The 14,134-nt window shown below is 42.7% G+C and overlaps 1 long non-coding RNA gene across 1 annotated transcript in view; it reads left to right on the top strand.

The window, feature by feature from the left end:
* The window catches only part of LOC128627453 (uncharacterized), a 150,283-nt gene that overhangs the window by 34,760 nt on the left and 101,389 nt on the right, over window positions 1-14,134 (top strand). The window contains exon 2 of the long non-coding RNA XR_008391627.1: window positions 3,521-3,653. This is a non-coding gene — a long non-coding RNA (uncharacterized LOC128627453). The remainder of the gene's footprint in view (window positions 1-3,520; window positions 3,654-14,134) is intronic.

Here is a 14,134-nt window from a genome sequence, read left to right as displayed (position 1 = left end):
GATGTGTATCTTTACCACCCAGATGAAAGTATGTAGAGTGAGAAAAGGGTTCCCAGAAAGCCCAGTGTTTGAGAAAAAGGCAGAGGATGCAAGGAAAACCAGAATAATATGTTCCCATGACATTTAGGGAAGAGACTATTTGAGGGAGCAGGGTGTATTTCACAAAAGGAAGCATAACTGGCATATAATATATGCTAAAAATATCAGCTATTATTATTATTATTATTATTATTGAAGAGAGATTAATAGCAGGGCACTTTATTAAATGTGGTATTAAAGTCACTGAGGAACAGAACAGAGGTACAAAAGGAGAACAAAAGATCAAAGCTACATAAAAAGCTGAATGTACATATTTATTATTAGTTGACAGCACAAACTACTTTACAATAAATGAGACACCTGAAATGCTATTAAATGCAGACGCACTAACATGCAGCCAAGACACCAAGAAGAGCAACAGAGCCTGTTTCAGAGACTGTTTTTCACCTGCACCAGGGATCTGAGCAATGACTCCATTAAATGTGATCATGGCTCTCACTTGTTGGATAGGAACGCAAATCTCATGAAACCTTACTAAGTGAGAAAATTTAAAATACCCACAGTTAGACTTCCAGTCAAGATGGAGGTGTACGTAGATACACTTTGTCTCCTTGCACAACAACAAGAAGGGCAATAACAAATTTAAAAACAAAAAAATAACTAGAACTGCCAGAAAATTGAACTGTATGGAAGTCCAACAACCAAGGAGTTAAAGAAGAAACATTCATCCAGACCAGTAGGAGGGGTGGAGATGGGCAGCCAGGGTGGAGAGGACTCATGGCAGGGTAGTGGCTGGAGGACTGGGCGGTCCCACATAGTGGTGCCGTTACATTGGGAGGAACAACCAGGAGGTGAGAGACACTGCACAATCCAGGGTCCCAATGTGGGGAAATAAAGCCTCAAAACCTCTGACTGAAAAAGCAAATGGTGGTTGAGGCAGCAGGAGAAACCCTCAGCCTCACAGGAGAGTTTAATGGAGAGACCCACAGGGTCCTAGAAGGTACAGAAGCCCACCCACCCAGGAACCAGCCCCAGAAAGGCCAAATTTGCTTATGGGTGGTGGAGAAAGTGACTGAAAGCCAGACAAGAGGTGAGCAAGCAGCACTGTTCCTTCTCTGACTCCTACCTGACATACAACATTACAACATAGCATGTGGACTTTCCCGCCGTAGTGAATACCTAAGGCTCCTCCCCTTACAATGTAACAGGCATGCTGAGACAAAAAAAATATGCCCCAAATGAAATAACAGATCAAAGCTCCAGAAAAAATAGAATTAAGCAGTGAAGAGATAGCCAAGCTATCAGAGGCACAGTTCAAACCACTGGTAATCAGGATGCTCACAGAAGTGGTTGAGTATGGTTGCAAAATAGAGGAAGAAGTGAAGACTATGCAAAGTGAAATAAAATAAAATGTACAGGGAACCAACAGTGACAGGAAAGAAACTGGGACTCAAATAAAGGATTTGGAGCAGAAGGAAGAAATAAACATTCAACCAGAATGGAATGAAGAAACAAGAATTCAGAAAAATGAGGAGAGGCTTAGTAACCTCTGGGACATCTTCAAAAGTTCCAACTTCTAAATCACAGGAGTGCCAGAAGGAGAAGAGAAAGAGCAAGAAATTGAAAAATTATTTGAACAAATAATAAAGGAGCACTTCCCTAATCTGGCAAAGGAAATAGACTTTCAGGAAGCCTAGAGAGCCCCAAAGAAGCTGGACCCAAGGAAGCACACACCAAGGCACATCATAATTACATTACCCAAGATTAAAGATAAGGAGAGAATGTTAAAAGCAGCAAGAGAAAAGGAGACAGTGACCTACCAAGGAGTTCCCAGAAAACTATCAGATGAGTTCTCAAAAGAAACCTTGCAGGCAAGAAGGAGCTGAAAAGAAGTATTCATAGTCATGAAAGGCAGGGACCTACATCCAAGATTTCTCTATCCAGCAAAATTATCATTTAGAATGGAAGGGCAGATAAAGTGCTTCCCAGATAAGATCAAGTTAAAAGAGTTCATCATCACTAAGCCCTTATGATAAGAAATTTTAAAGACATTTATCTAAGAAAAAGAAGAAAATCAAAAGTATGAACAGTAAAATGACAGCAAACTCACAACTATCAACAACCATACCTAAAAAAACAAAAACAAACTAAGCCAACAACTAGAATAGGAACAAATTCATAGAAATAGTGATCACATGGAGGGTTAGTAGCTGGAGGGAGGGAGAATGGGTCAAAAGTTACAGGAAATATGAAGCATTTCATATGGTACAAATGAAATGGTAGGTACAAAATAGACAGGGGGAGAGGTTAAGAATAGTATGGGAAATGGAGAAGTCAAAGAACTTATATGTATGATCCATGGACATGAACTAAGGTGGGAGAATGCTGGTGAGGGAAAGGGAGGTACAGGGTGGAAGGGATTAAAAGGGAGAAAAAAATGAGACCATTGTAATAGTATAATCAATAAAATATATTTTAAAAATACCCACAGTCAAAGCAAATATGAATCACTTCAATTTTGTTATTGTTGTTTGTCATTCTCAATTAACATATCAAGTGATATTAAACATTTTAAGGTAAGGATCAGAATTAAAATTTATTAAAATAGCTATTGAATACTGGCCAACAGATTTTGCTAAGATGATTATCATAAGAAAATGGAGAAAATGTCTTCTGTGAGCCTAAGTTAATACAATTATTTTTATGAGACTAAGATAATGCATTATGGAATTGATCCCTGAAACAGTTACTCTTTCCACAAAAGCAGTAAAATAAATATGGGTTTTGCTGTTCTGCAAACTGCCACACCAGAGGGACAGGAGTCCTGGCCCTGTTCCCTGTGGAACAACGGCATAAGAAAAATATAAGGCATGCTCATTTCTTACAGGAACGTGGTTGTCCTAACCAGACTACCGATTTTCTTTTAAAGACATTTTAGAGCAATCAGCATTTTCCCCAGCTTATAGCGTTGATCCTCATTATTTGTGGATTCAGATTGTGTGAATTTTTCTGCTTGCTAATTTTATTTGTGACCCCAAATCAATACTCACAGCACTTTTGTGGTTGTTAGTGGGCAAGCACAGGGTGTAAAAAAAGTTTCCAGCTGAGGTTGAACAAGGCAATATTCTGCCTTCTTGTTTCAGCTTTCACACTGTAAACAAGTACCCTTTTCATGGTCTGTTTAGTGCACATTTCTCACATTTTTGTGCCTTTTGTTGGTGGTTTCACTGTTTAACATAGTTTCCAAGTGCAGTGCTGAAGTGCTGTCCAGTGTTCCTAACACACAGAAAGCTGCGCGTGTTTCTTTCAGGCATGAGCTGTAGATCCTGGCTGCTCTGAGTGCCAGGTAGGGAAGGGGAAGTGCGGGGATACTGGGGGGAAAGGATCAGTTTTCCAAAATGCTGTACATCCACGGTTCTCTTCTGGGAAAATAATTACCAAAACTACAAGAAGTCCTACACAGGTACTCTTTCTTTTCCAGGTTGCCCTCTCAAGTTCTTCCTACTGACCCGCCTCACCGAGATTTAGGTCTCCACCTGGACAGTAACTCCCACAGGAAAAGCATCAACAGGTGACCAGCTGCTCTATTCTCTAGCCTCTCTCAAGCCATGTCGGTAAGCCTGACTGAAGTTACTACCTCCATCATCTGCGGTTGTTGCCTGTTCTCCCAGGAGACTCTCTGTTTTTTCAGGACAGTCCTATTGTCTCCAGGTTGCTCAGCCACCTGTACTGGCAGAACTTCCCACCTGGCATGTCCCCACCTCCTTTGGGCCTCACAACTCATTGCTTAAAGTAGTGGACAATGTGGGCTGGTTCCCAGTGTGGGACTGCAGCCACAGCATCTTCCTTCTGAGACGCAAGAAGTCTCTGAGCTGCTCACGTCTGGCTTGAGGGTGAAAACAGGCTGAGGCAGACCTGGTCTTTTCAGGTCCTGTGTGGCTCCACTCAGCAGACCCTCTCTGGTTTCTGAGGCCATCTAAGTCCTCATTAACTTCTCGACTGGCAGCTTTGTGAGTCCTGCCTACCATGCAATATCTGCCTTTTCCTTAGCAAAACAAAAAGAATTGTACAGGTGCCCTTAATTTTTAGAAATTCTGGGATTGAGGGATACCTTTCATGGATCTGCTGAGCAATTGGATACATGTTAGAAAAACTGTAGATGAGAGTTACTCCATTAGAGAAAAAAATAGAACTTGAACAATTAAGGGGTGATGCTATAGGGTAAGAAAGAATGTAGTCATTCGGTCCTTGGACCAGGTGGGTAATATTATCTCTCAATAAAGGATTATAGGCAATGGGTTAAGCAACCTAGTGGGTTAACTAATGGAGGAAGCCAGGAAGGAGTCCAAACAGATTCACTTCCCATTAGGGACCAGGTGTTTTGTTGTAGCATCAGAAATCCTGTCCTTTTGATACCAGACTAAAGATTGCTTCATTATTACTCTATTTCTTTTGGGAATTCCTTTTCAGATACCAAACACTTTGTTTTTTTTTTTTCCCAAACACTTTCTTAAATGACAGCATATCTCATTTGTACTAAGGGAACTAAGAAAGCACATTTGTGTCCTCACTTGAACCAGAGTTTAAAAAAAACAGTGTCCCCTCCCGTGTGGTGGGCACAGTGACAACAGCAGGAATCAGAGATAGAAAGCTGTGGGGTGGAGGGGGAATGAGGGTTCCTCGTAGACCCACTTGCAGGTTTTTGTTTCCACAGATCCTGTTTCTGCTGGAATCTTAAAGAGTTGGTAGTTTGATTTTAAGAGGCAGAGACATTCCTCCCAAGTTATAGTACTAAGGAGGACTCAGAGGTATTCTGGGCATGTTAGATTTGGCCCAGCCCCAGGGCAGAACCGTTTACCTTACAGGACCTTGTCTGGTTAGGGCAAGTGCTAATCAGCTGCTGGGAGGGATCTTCCTACTCACTCAGGAGTGTGGGGCTTAGCTCACTAGGCTTTGGGGCTTAACAGAGGGAGGGAATCTGGGGCTGGCACTGCCAGTCCAGAGGGCTTAGCTTCCTTGGCAGAACTCGCTGCATGACTGGTGAATTATTAGACCTTTAACTGGCATGGGCATCGTGTTTAAGACCCCAGATATCAAGGCTGCAGATATCTCTGTAAGCCATTTTCTCCCCTATACCAAATATTTGAGAGGAAACATCTGAACTGTTAAAGTAAAAATTTTAATATGGGGGTTTTTGTTTGGTGGGAAAGAAGAAACTAATCTGAAAGATTGGATTTTGGAGAAAAGTGCTAATCTTTTTGAGTAAATGTGTGTGGATCCTATTTTGCTGCCAGCTGGGTTTGTCTAAGTCTGAACTTGGACACTGGATTGCTCAGGGGACAGGTGTAACTGTGCCTCTGCAAGACGGTCATTCTCAGTATGGTGTTGAGTTACTTTGATCATTCTTGCTCGTGCATTCATTCAGTGCATTGTGAAAAGCCCTTTCTCATCCACATTCCTGTTTCCCTGTGTTCTTAGTAAAATTTATGTCCCAAGAACTGCTCGTACAGTCAGTAGTCACCCTAAGTTTGAGAAATTCTGGGTTAAACAAAAATTAAACCAATTCCTTTTCAGAAAGATTTCTCCAAAGTCTTGAATATGCTCTCTCTGTATTTTAATTGTTACCTCCCCTGCCCAACCCTTTTTGGGTAAATATCTGCTAATATTATTCAGGATACTTTTCCTGAAAGTAAGTTTGGGAAACACTACTTGATTCTAGGGAGACAATGAGATACAATTGGTTTAATTATAACCAGAGGGATCGGAGCCTGTCAGCAGATGGTCGTGAAGGTAAAGCCCTGGAATGACGGTCCCCTCTTTTTTCAGAAGGTCTTATGAGGGAGACGTTTACTTGTCTCAGATAACATTACAAAATCTGTTAAAGAAGGAGGAAAGTGAAGCAGAGGACCCATGGAGGACCTTGCAATTCTTTGGTTTTAGGATAAAGTTTTTTTTAGAACCTTTTATTAATTAATACACCTTTGTTGGAAAAGGTTAGAGAACCAAATCTAGAAAGTGTCTTTGTTGTCTACTGTTGAGTAACTATTTTAGCAACACGTAGTAGGTTAAAACAACAAATACGAGGTCTGTCCAGAAAGTATCCAGCCATGCACTATGGAAAATAGAGATGTTTATTGAAGAAGATGTAAGATGCAAGAAACATTGTACATAGGACACTGATGCCTCTGTCCCCTTTGAAGTGGGCACCTTGGGACCTCACACAGTTCTCCCAGTTGCCATCAGCTGCCCCATCATATTTTCCTGAATCTCATCATTGGCCTGAACTTGCTTCCCTTTCAAAGGTGATTTTACCTTTGGGAAAAATGAGAAGTTTCAGGGCACCAAACCTGGGCTATAGGGGGCTGAGTCACCTGGGTGATTTGATGTTTCACCAAAGAACTCTGCCTGGGACGTGATGCCTGAGCGGGCTCATTGTTGTGATGAAGTTGCCAGTCACCAGTTGCTCATGGCTGCAGCTTTCTGAATCACGTGAATGGTTTCTGTGGAAGAATGTTCAAGCCTAACACAATATTTAATGCAGTTTTGTTGCCGAACTCACTCATTTTAAATGTGATGGCCATACAGTACAGATGTTCACTCAACAGTGTCTACCACCGCCACTGACTAGTACAGTGAAGTCATCATTGTTCACACATGTGGACTGCAGTCCACTCTCCTTGGCTGCCAGGTTACATCGATGTTGTGCAAACTGTTCTTGTTATATTAACAGTGGTGGACTTTTTCTAGACAGACCCCGTATATCACAGTTTCCCCAAGTCAGGAATTCAAGAGTGAGCTAGCTGGATTGTTTGGCTCATTTTTTCTTGTAAAGCTGTAGTCAGGGTATAGGCTGTAATATTCTTTTTAAACTTTTAAATTTATTTATATATATATATATATTTTAATTGTTGTTCAAGTACAGTTTTCTGCCTTTTACTTTCACCCCAGCCCACCCCCACACCACTCCCCACCTCCCTCCCATTACCACCCCCCATCGTTTTTGTCCGTGTGTCCTTTATACTTGTTCCTGTAAACCCTACCCCCTTCCCCTGAAATTCCTTCCCCACCCTCCCCTCTGCAATATTCTTAAAGCCTGACTGGGGTGGAGGGCCTGTCCCCAGGATGGCTCACCTACGTGTCTGTTGGCAGGTGGTCTCAGTTCCTCACCACTTGGGCCTCTCCTCAAGCTGCTCGGGAGTCTTAATGATGTGACAACTAGCTTTACCCACCATGAGTGATCTGAGTGAGTGAGTGAAGAGGAAGCCATAGTGCCTTTTAAGATCTAGTCTCTGAAGTTGTACTCTGTCACTTCTGCTTTACTCTATTGGATGGAAGTGAGTCACTGAGTCCAGCTTACACTGAGAGAAGATTTGGCATCACTTCTTATAAGGAAATGAATCAAAGAATTTTTGACGTATTTTAAAGCTACCACAGAAGGTTTAAATATAAGGAAATGAAAAAAAAAAGGACAAGGCAGGGCAGGACCTGGATTATTTAGTTCAGCATCTCATTGCCATCAGCAGGGATCAAAGTTCTTTCCACCCTCTGTCCCGCCGTGCTTGCTCCCTTGGCTTCGTGCTCAGGTTGGCTCCCAGTGTAGCTGCAAAATGACCACGTGAACACTGGCTTTCATATCCAGTGGCAACAACATCCAGCAGACTTACAGATCACGTCTTCCTATGACATGGTTTTTGAGTAAGGAAACCTTCCCTGGAAACCATTAATGGCTCCTGTCTTGACTGTCTTGTCAGAACTGCATTTCATATTCAAGACTACACCAACCCCAAGCGAGAGGAGTGGGATTGCCACGCATGACTTTAGTAGATCAAGAAGTACTCCTGAGCTAGCAAGGGATCAGGACACCTGTCCTGAGGTGGACCCAAACAAATTCGAGTTCCCTTCACAAGGACGGGACACAAATGGCTCCTGGGCTGACAACATGCAGGCAGCTAACTGTGTGGATCCTTGACCTCCTTCCATAACAGTTTTCCAGTCACCCTGCTGGGTGGACAAGACTGCGTCACCTTTTCAATAGGGCATTCGAGTAAAAGCTTATACTTCCGTCAGAGCAGTGAGTTTAGGGAGCTTCTCAGTAACTCTTGATATGAACTTTATTCTAGTTAAAACGTAAAAAAATTTAGAGGATGTAATCTCAAAATGCATCTTTAACAATGTGTAGCTTTGGTGAAAGAGATGGGTTAGAGATTAAATTCAACACTTCTGTGGGAAATACTGCAACATTCAGGCTGAGGTGAAAGGGCTACATTACTTCTCATTTGGTGTTAGTAACACAGGCTGAAACTTGTCATTTTCCTTATGGCAGCCGAACATTTAAAAAGTAGCCTTGAGCTGTGTATTAATGACCTAGTATTTTATTTCATTTTATTTCCTCTCTGTGTCCCGCCCTCTGCCCCCTTGGTGCTGCATCGGAGCCCTGCTAAGGCAGGGGTTGCAGGCCAGAGGCCGTCTTGCTCCGCCCTCTCTGTGACCAGAGGCCTGCAGAGCTACGCTCACCCAAAGTGTATGTCCCCAGCAGTGTGCCATGTCTCAGCTTTACTCTGTTGCAGTCACTTCATGGAGTTTTTATAATTGCTGAATAATTGCCTGAAGACAAACTCAGGGGGATAGAAGGAAGAGGAGAAAGCAAAATTATCTGTCTATTTTAGGAGGAAAGCTAAACCTGCTTAGTCCATAGAAATTTGTTTAGGTGCTTTGCTGTTAATAGGTTTCATTCATTCATTAATTCACTCATTCATTCACTATTTAGCTTTGAGTCTATCTGAGGGCTCCAGCTGCTCATCATTCAGGGGCAAGTGAATGATTGAGAGTAGAAGACATTGTCTGTCACACAGGAATTGCCTCAACAAATCGAGTGGCATAGGAGTTCCAGCACACAGAATTAAATCCTTAAGGATTTTGCCTGCCCTGAAAATATGTAAAGGTCCCTGTGTGACTGCTCATTTCCTATAGAATGCTCTGTCAGTCACTCACATGTTAAGAGAAAGAAAGATTATTTTCAAAATCACTTTGACAATAATGTGGAAATCTAGCTTGAAAGCATCTAAATATTTGGAGCTGGCACAAGCTCCTCAGAGCATGCGGTAAGGAAAGGGCCCTCCTGGGGGCAGTTTGCAGGCATTGGCTCCGGAGGCCCAGGGGCTGGCCATGGGGTGGATGCAAGGCTGGCCCAGTGACTCCCCAGCCCAATGGCTCTCCTGTTTGAAAGGCCTTGGCAAAGTCCCTTAGTTCCTTAATGTTGCCTCTTTTTGGATTATATATCTAAGTAGCATAGCAATTCATAAAATATTCATATCATTGCACAATTAAATGCAATATTTTGCTAAGATTAATTTGGAACTGAAAGCATTATAGGGCCTCCTAAGAAATTAAACTACTATTAAAGATGGTAGAAATAAATGTATAATCTAAAATATTAGCACCATTTGTTAAATGATCCTTTTGCGGGATGGGTGGGGAAAACAATTGCTACCCACTATACCATATTGGTCCCGGTTGGCTCAACCTCTAGATTCAAAACATAGAGAATTATTGTATATATCCCAATGCCTAATGGAAACTATGCCTACAGTGATGTAAAGAGTGCCAAGTTCAGATACGCTCTGGAATATGGGTTTTTTTTTTTAACTGGGACTGATACACACCCTAGTTGGGTACATGAAGATTTTTCAGTGAGTATGTAAGCCGAGATCATTTTAAGGAACAAACTTTCATTCTTTAACTTATGAATGTATTCTTTCCTAATGTGGCCAGCTGAGAATATGTCTGTGGCCCATGGGTTCTCTCTTCCCCTCTCCCCTTTGTAGTTGCCTTCCTTCCACTTCACTTGTCCCAAATTGACCATGACACATTGTTCAGGACCGAACCATCAAAGTACCAAAGGGACAGTTTGAGACCTCACAGCTCATGAGGGTGTGATCTTTTTAACAATTTAAAATTAAGTTAAAAAATAGCTAGATGTTAAAAATCTGTGGAATGTAGGTAGTTTGCAAATTCTTTTAGGAGATATATGAGCAAAAATATTTGAAGAGCACTGCTCTAGAATGCCGCATCATTTTGGGTGGGAAGGAACAGGCATGGTCTCCAGCAGAACCACCATGCGAGGGAGCCTCTGGCCTTCGTTCCTCCTCGTCTCGGTGCCCTGCCTCCTCCTGCAATGTCCTCTTTCTGGTCCAGGGCCCCCAATCTCCAGGCCTTTCCTCAGTCCCTGCTCTCTCTCCCTTTCTGGATTTCACTCCCTCGGGGCTCTGACCTCCAAGAGCAGGAATCAAATGAATCAACTCATTTTTTAAGAGCCCACTGGCTTTTATAATAGACAAAAGTCTTTTTTTTTTGGCTGCCCATCATATGGTTTGTAAATTTGGGGTCTTGACTGGATGCTGAGCCCATCTCCCATGATAAAATCTGAAAGCTCCAGATGTTCCCTTTACTAACTCTGCATGGTGAGAGATTTCACAAGACTACACTTAACAAGTAGTAACTCAATCATCAAACAACCCTGTGAAGTAGATACTACTATTATCAAATTGATAACACTTGAGAAAACTAAAGCACATACAGAAAGTGACTTGCTTATGGTCACACAGCAAGTAATTGGAAGAGCAAGATTTGAACCCAGGGAATCTGACTCCAGAGTCTAAGCCATAGGTCACTATGCAAAAGTACATGGGTCAAGTTCAAATAGTCAGATACAGTCACTGCAGATTTTTATTCACGAGCTGGTGCTTCAGAGAAGCCATGATGGGAGACTCCATCTAGGACTGGGGAGGGCCACTGTGGCTGCCACACGGACTTTCCTAGGACAACAGCGGCAGTGATGGCCAGTGACAGTGACTGGGGTGCAGGGCTGGCTTGCGGTGCAGGCCACATGCAGCACAGTTTGGAGTGCCAGCAGGGCAGCTGCAGACCACTGCTGGGGTGTGACTGTCATTGTGGCTTGTGGCTCTGACGTGCAGGTCCCATTTGGTTCTCTCTCCTTCCTGGTACCCCTGGGAAAGCATTTCTCTCTCTTTCTCTCTCTAGTACATGTAACTATAAAACTCTATTTTATAACTATATATTACCATATTTTTCAGACCATAAGACACAACTAGGTTTTAGAGGAGGAAAATAAGAAAAAAATTGAAGCAAAAATGTGGTAAAATATTTAATAACATAATATTTCATGAATGTAAATGTAAACAGAACTCAACAACAGCATTAACAACCATTATTTTTCCCAAATGGGGGGGGTGCATCTTATAGTCCAAAAGACATGGTATATATAATATATAGCTTCTATATACCTTATCAGCCAAAACAGGTTCCTGTTGCCTACAACTAAGGCCCCTGATGGTAAGCAAGCTTTTAAAGGCAGGGCTGGGTACTTCGTTACATTTGGATCTCTCTTGGCTCCCAGAGAAAAAGCCCTGTGTGCGGCAGGTGCTCAAAACAATCTGTTACATGAATAACGAGCTGATGCACAGCAAAGTGTTGGTGGATGATAATGACTTACAGAGGCAATGCTTCTAGTAACACCACCATTTAGATGCAAGCCCTTAATGTGCCAGAACACTGGTTGTAACCCATTAATGGGCCCTAAAATCAATTTAGTTGGTTGCTGCTGGCATTTAAAAAAAAATGAAGTAGACTCAATTATAACAAAAAACCATGGAAAACAGAGTGCATCACAGGCAGAAAGAATAAGCACTGTTTCACAAAGTATTTGTTTCAACTGTGTTTACCCATTTTGCACGTATGTGCCTGTGTGGGCACATATTAGGTTGTGGTGTAACTATGGGACAAAAATGTTTGGGAGCTATGGCTGCGGGGTAGATGTGACAAGTGGTCAGTGCATTAAATCTCTTGGCAGAAGAGCAGAGTGAAGGACTGGGAGACAGCGTGCTGAGCTGCCCGAGACTGCCTGCACCCCTAAACGTGAGGCGGGCCCTGAAATGCACACTGTTGTCGGGTGGAAAGAAAAGGCCTCAGTCACATTATTCCTCTCACTTGCTCACTGTCCCTCCGCACACAGGTTTGTTTTAGGCAAGACAGATGATCTCCCAATCATCCATTCAAGAATATAAGGCAGCTACACCTGTGAGAAAGGCTAGTAAAACTTATTAATTGATGTGCTTAAATGCTCTTAGACAGATTTTCCATATTAAATAATTACTAGTGTATTTTCAAGTATAAAAGATTTAGAGTAACATGCCAATGTATCTGCACTTCATAAACCTGTCTTTTTTTCCTACTCCTCCTCATCTTCACTCACATGAGCACTTTACAACTAAAATGGGTGGTGTGTGCCTCTGATGAAAGGGTGTGACTCCGGGCCAGCCTTATCTGTCTGACCTGAGCGTCCCTGGACAAGGCTGCCTGACAGTTAAAAAAGCTGTTTGCAGTGAGGGCAATGGGATGGGTGCTCAGAGAACACACACACACACACACACACACACACACACACACACACACACACACACACACACACACGATGCCAAACCACTGCTTGTGCACCGCAGGGAGGTGCAGCAGGGAGAGAATCGCCAGGACCGAGATGCTCTTGAGCTCCAGGCCCCCAGGCGGTGCTCTGCTTCTGTGTCTGTGATTGCCTCCTGCAGACTTACCGAAACCACTCTGGCTATTTTTCCTTTGGGCTAGTGTCAGCTTGGGTTCCCTAGAGGCTGACTTTGAGATGAGAATTTTATATGCAAGTAATTTATTAGGGACGTACTCCCAAGAGACGCTGGAAGGAAGTGCAGGGAGCACTGTAAGAGAGGAGGAGGGTAAGGTGGGTTTCAGGCAGTCTATAGATTCAGAGTCTTCTGACCTAAGACCCAAAAGCTAGACTTTAATCGTCCTGCACCACCAGTTATTAGCTGAGGGCCACCCTGGGGGAATGCAAACTCCCAGGTGAGTCTAGCTTCCAGAGTGTGCAGTCCAGGAGCCTGAGGGAGTCCTCCAGAGACAAGTCAGTGACGAGGCCCCAGGAAGCAATAGCACAACACCAGCAGCACAAAGGCACCGAGAAATGGCCAGAGGGGTCTGAGGGCTTTGGGCTGGATTTAAAGCAGCTGCTATTGCTGGTTGAGTGGCTATCTGTGCCTACAGTTGAAAGGACTTTTATTTTATTAATGCATTGGTGTAGTTCAAGAGAAGGAATGAAAGAGACGTAATATTTTTACAAAAATGGAAAGGCGTTCCCCCGACAGTGATTTTGGGGCACATCCCTAAGTTCATATCAGAGACAGTTGCGTGTTTAAACTTCTCAAACGCCTCTAACCACCAGTGATGAGGTTCTCTTCTGGCTGTTTTGTATTTTCATCTTAGTCCTTGGTCATGTAAGGCCCTGAAGTAAAGGTTTACCCACCCCTGTTATTCTGGGAAGATGTCTATTTGAATCTTCTTAAACTTCCTTTTTTCCCATCAAAATTTATTATGTGTTATATTTTTACAAGGTGATTTTTTTTTCTGTTAAGAGATCACTTGATGCTCTTGTCAACTAGTCAGTGGTACTAGACTTAAGACATTGTGCTAGTTAGTTCTCCATGTCCTGAAAACTCTGGCAAACTTTAAGAGAAACATTTTTATAGGACTCCCTCAATAATGAGGCAGTGTGTGCAATAGAAAGAGTGAAATCTTAGATTTAGCATTAACGTGACAGCTCTCTTTCTTACTCCCTAAAAGATCATGCATAGTTACCTAACCTCTCTGAACCTGTCTAACTTGCCTTTACTCAACTGTAAAAAGGGGATAGTAACACTTACTTTGCGTATTTTGGGGGGTATCTAGTTAAACATTATAGAGTAACTAGCTTAGTAGCTAGTGTTTTATATAGCAGGTGTCTTTTGTATTTTCTGCTTGGAATGTGGCCGGGCAGACTCTAGTTCTTCTTGCCAGGGTTCAGTCACTTATAGGAACCACACCAGACGAGCTGAGGGAGTCAGAGAGACAGCTATGATGAACAAAACGTGCAAGGAGGAGTCTGGAATGTGTTGCCATAGCAACTTGTACCAATTCATAAGCCAGGGAGAATAATTAAAGGGGCCAAAATGTGCAAGGACTGGTCCAGTTTAAATATTAAATATGCTAGTGTACA

Source organism: Artibeus jamaicensis, unplaced genomic scaffold, assembly GCF_021234435.1.
Source record: "Artibeus jamaicensis isolate MK-2021 breed Jamaican fruit bat unplaced genomic scaffold, CSHL_Jam_final contig_402, whole genome shotgun sequence".
Lineage (NCBI taxonomy): Eukaryota > Metazoa > Chordata > Mammalia > Chiroptera > Phyllostomidae > Artibeus > Artibeus jamaicensis.
Note: the sequence above shows the minus strand (reverse complement) of the source record. Positions and strands in the feature narration are given on the sequence as shown.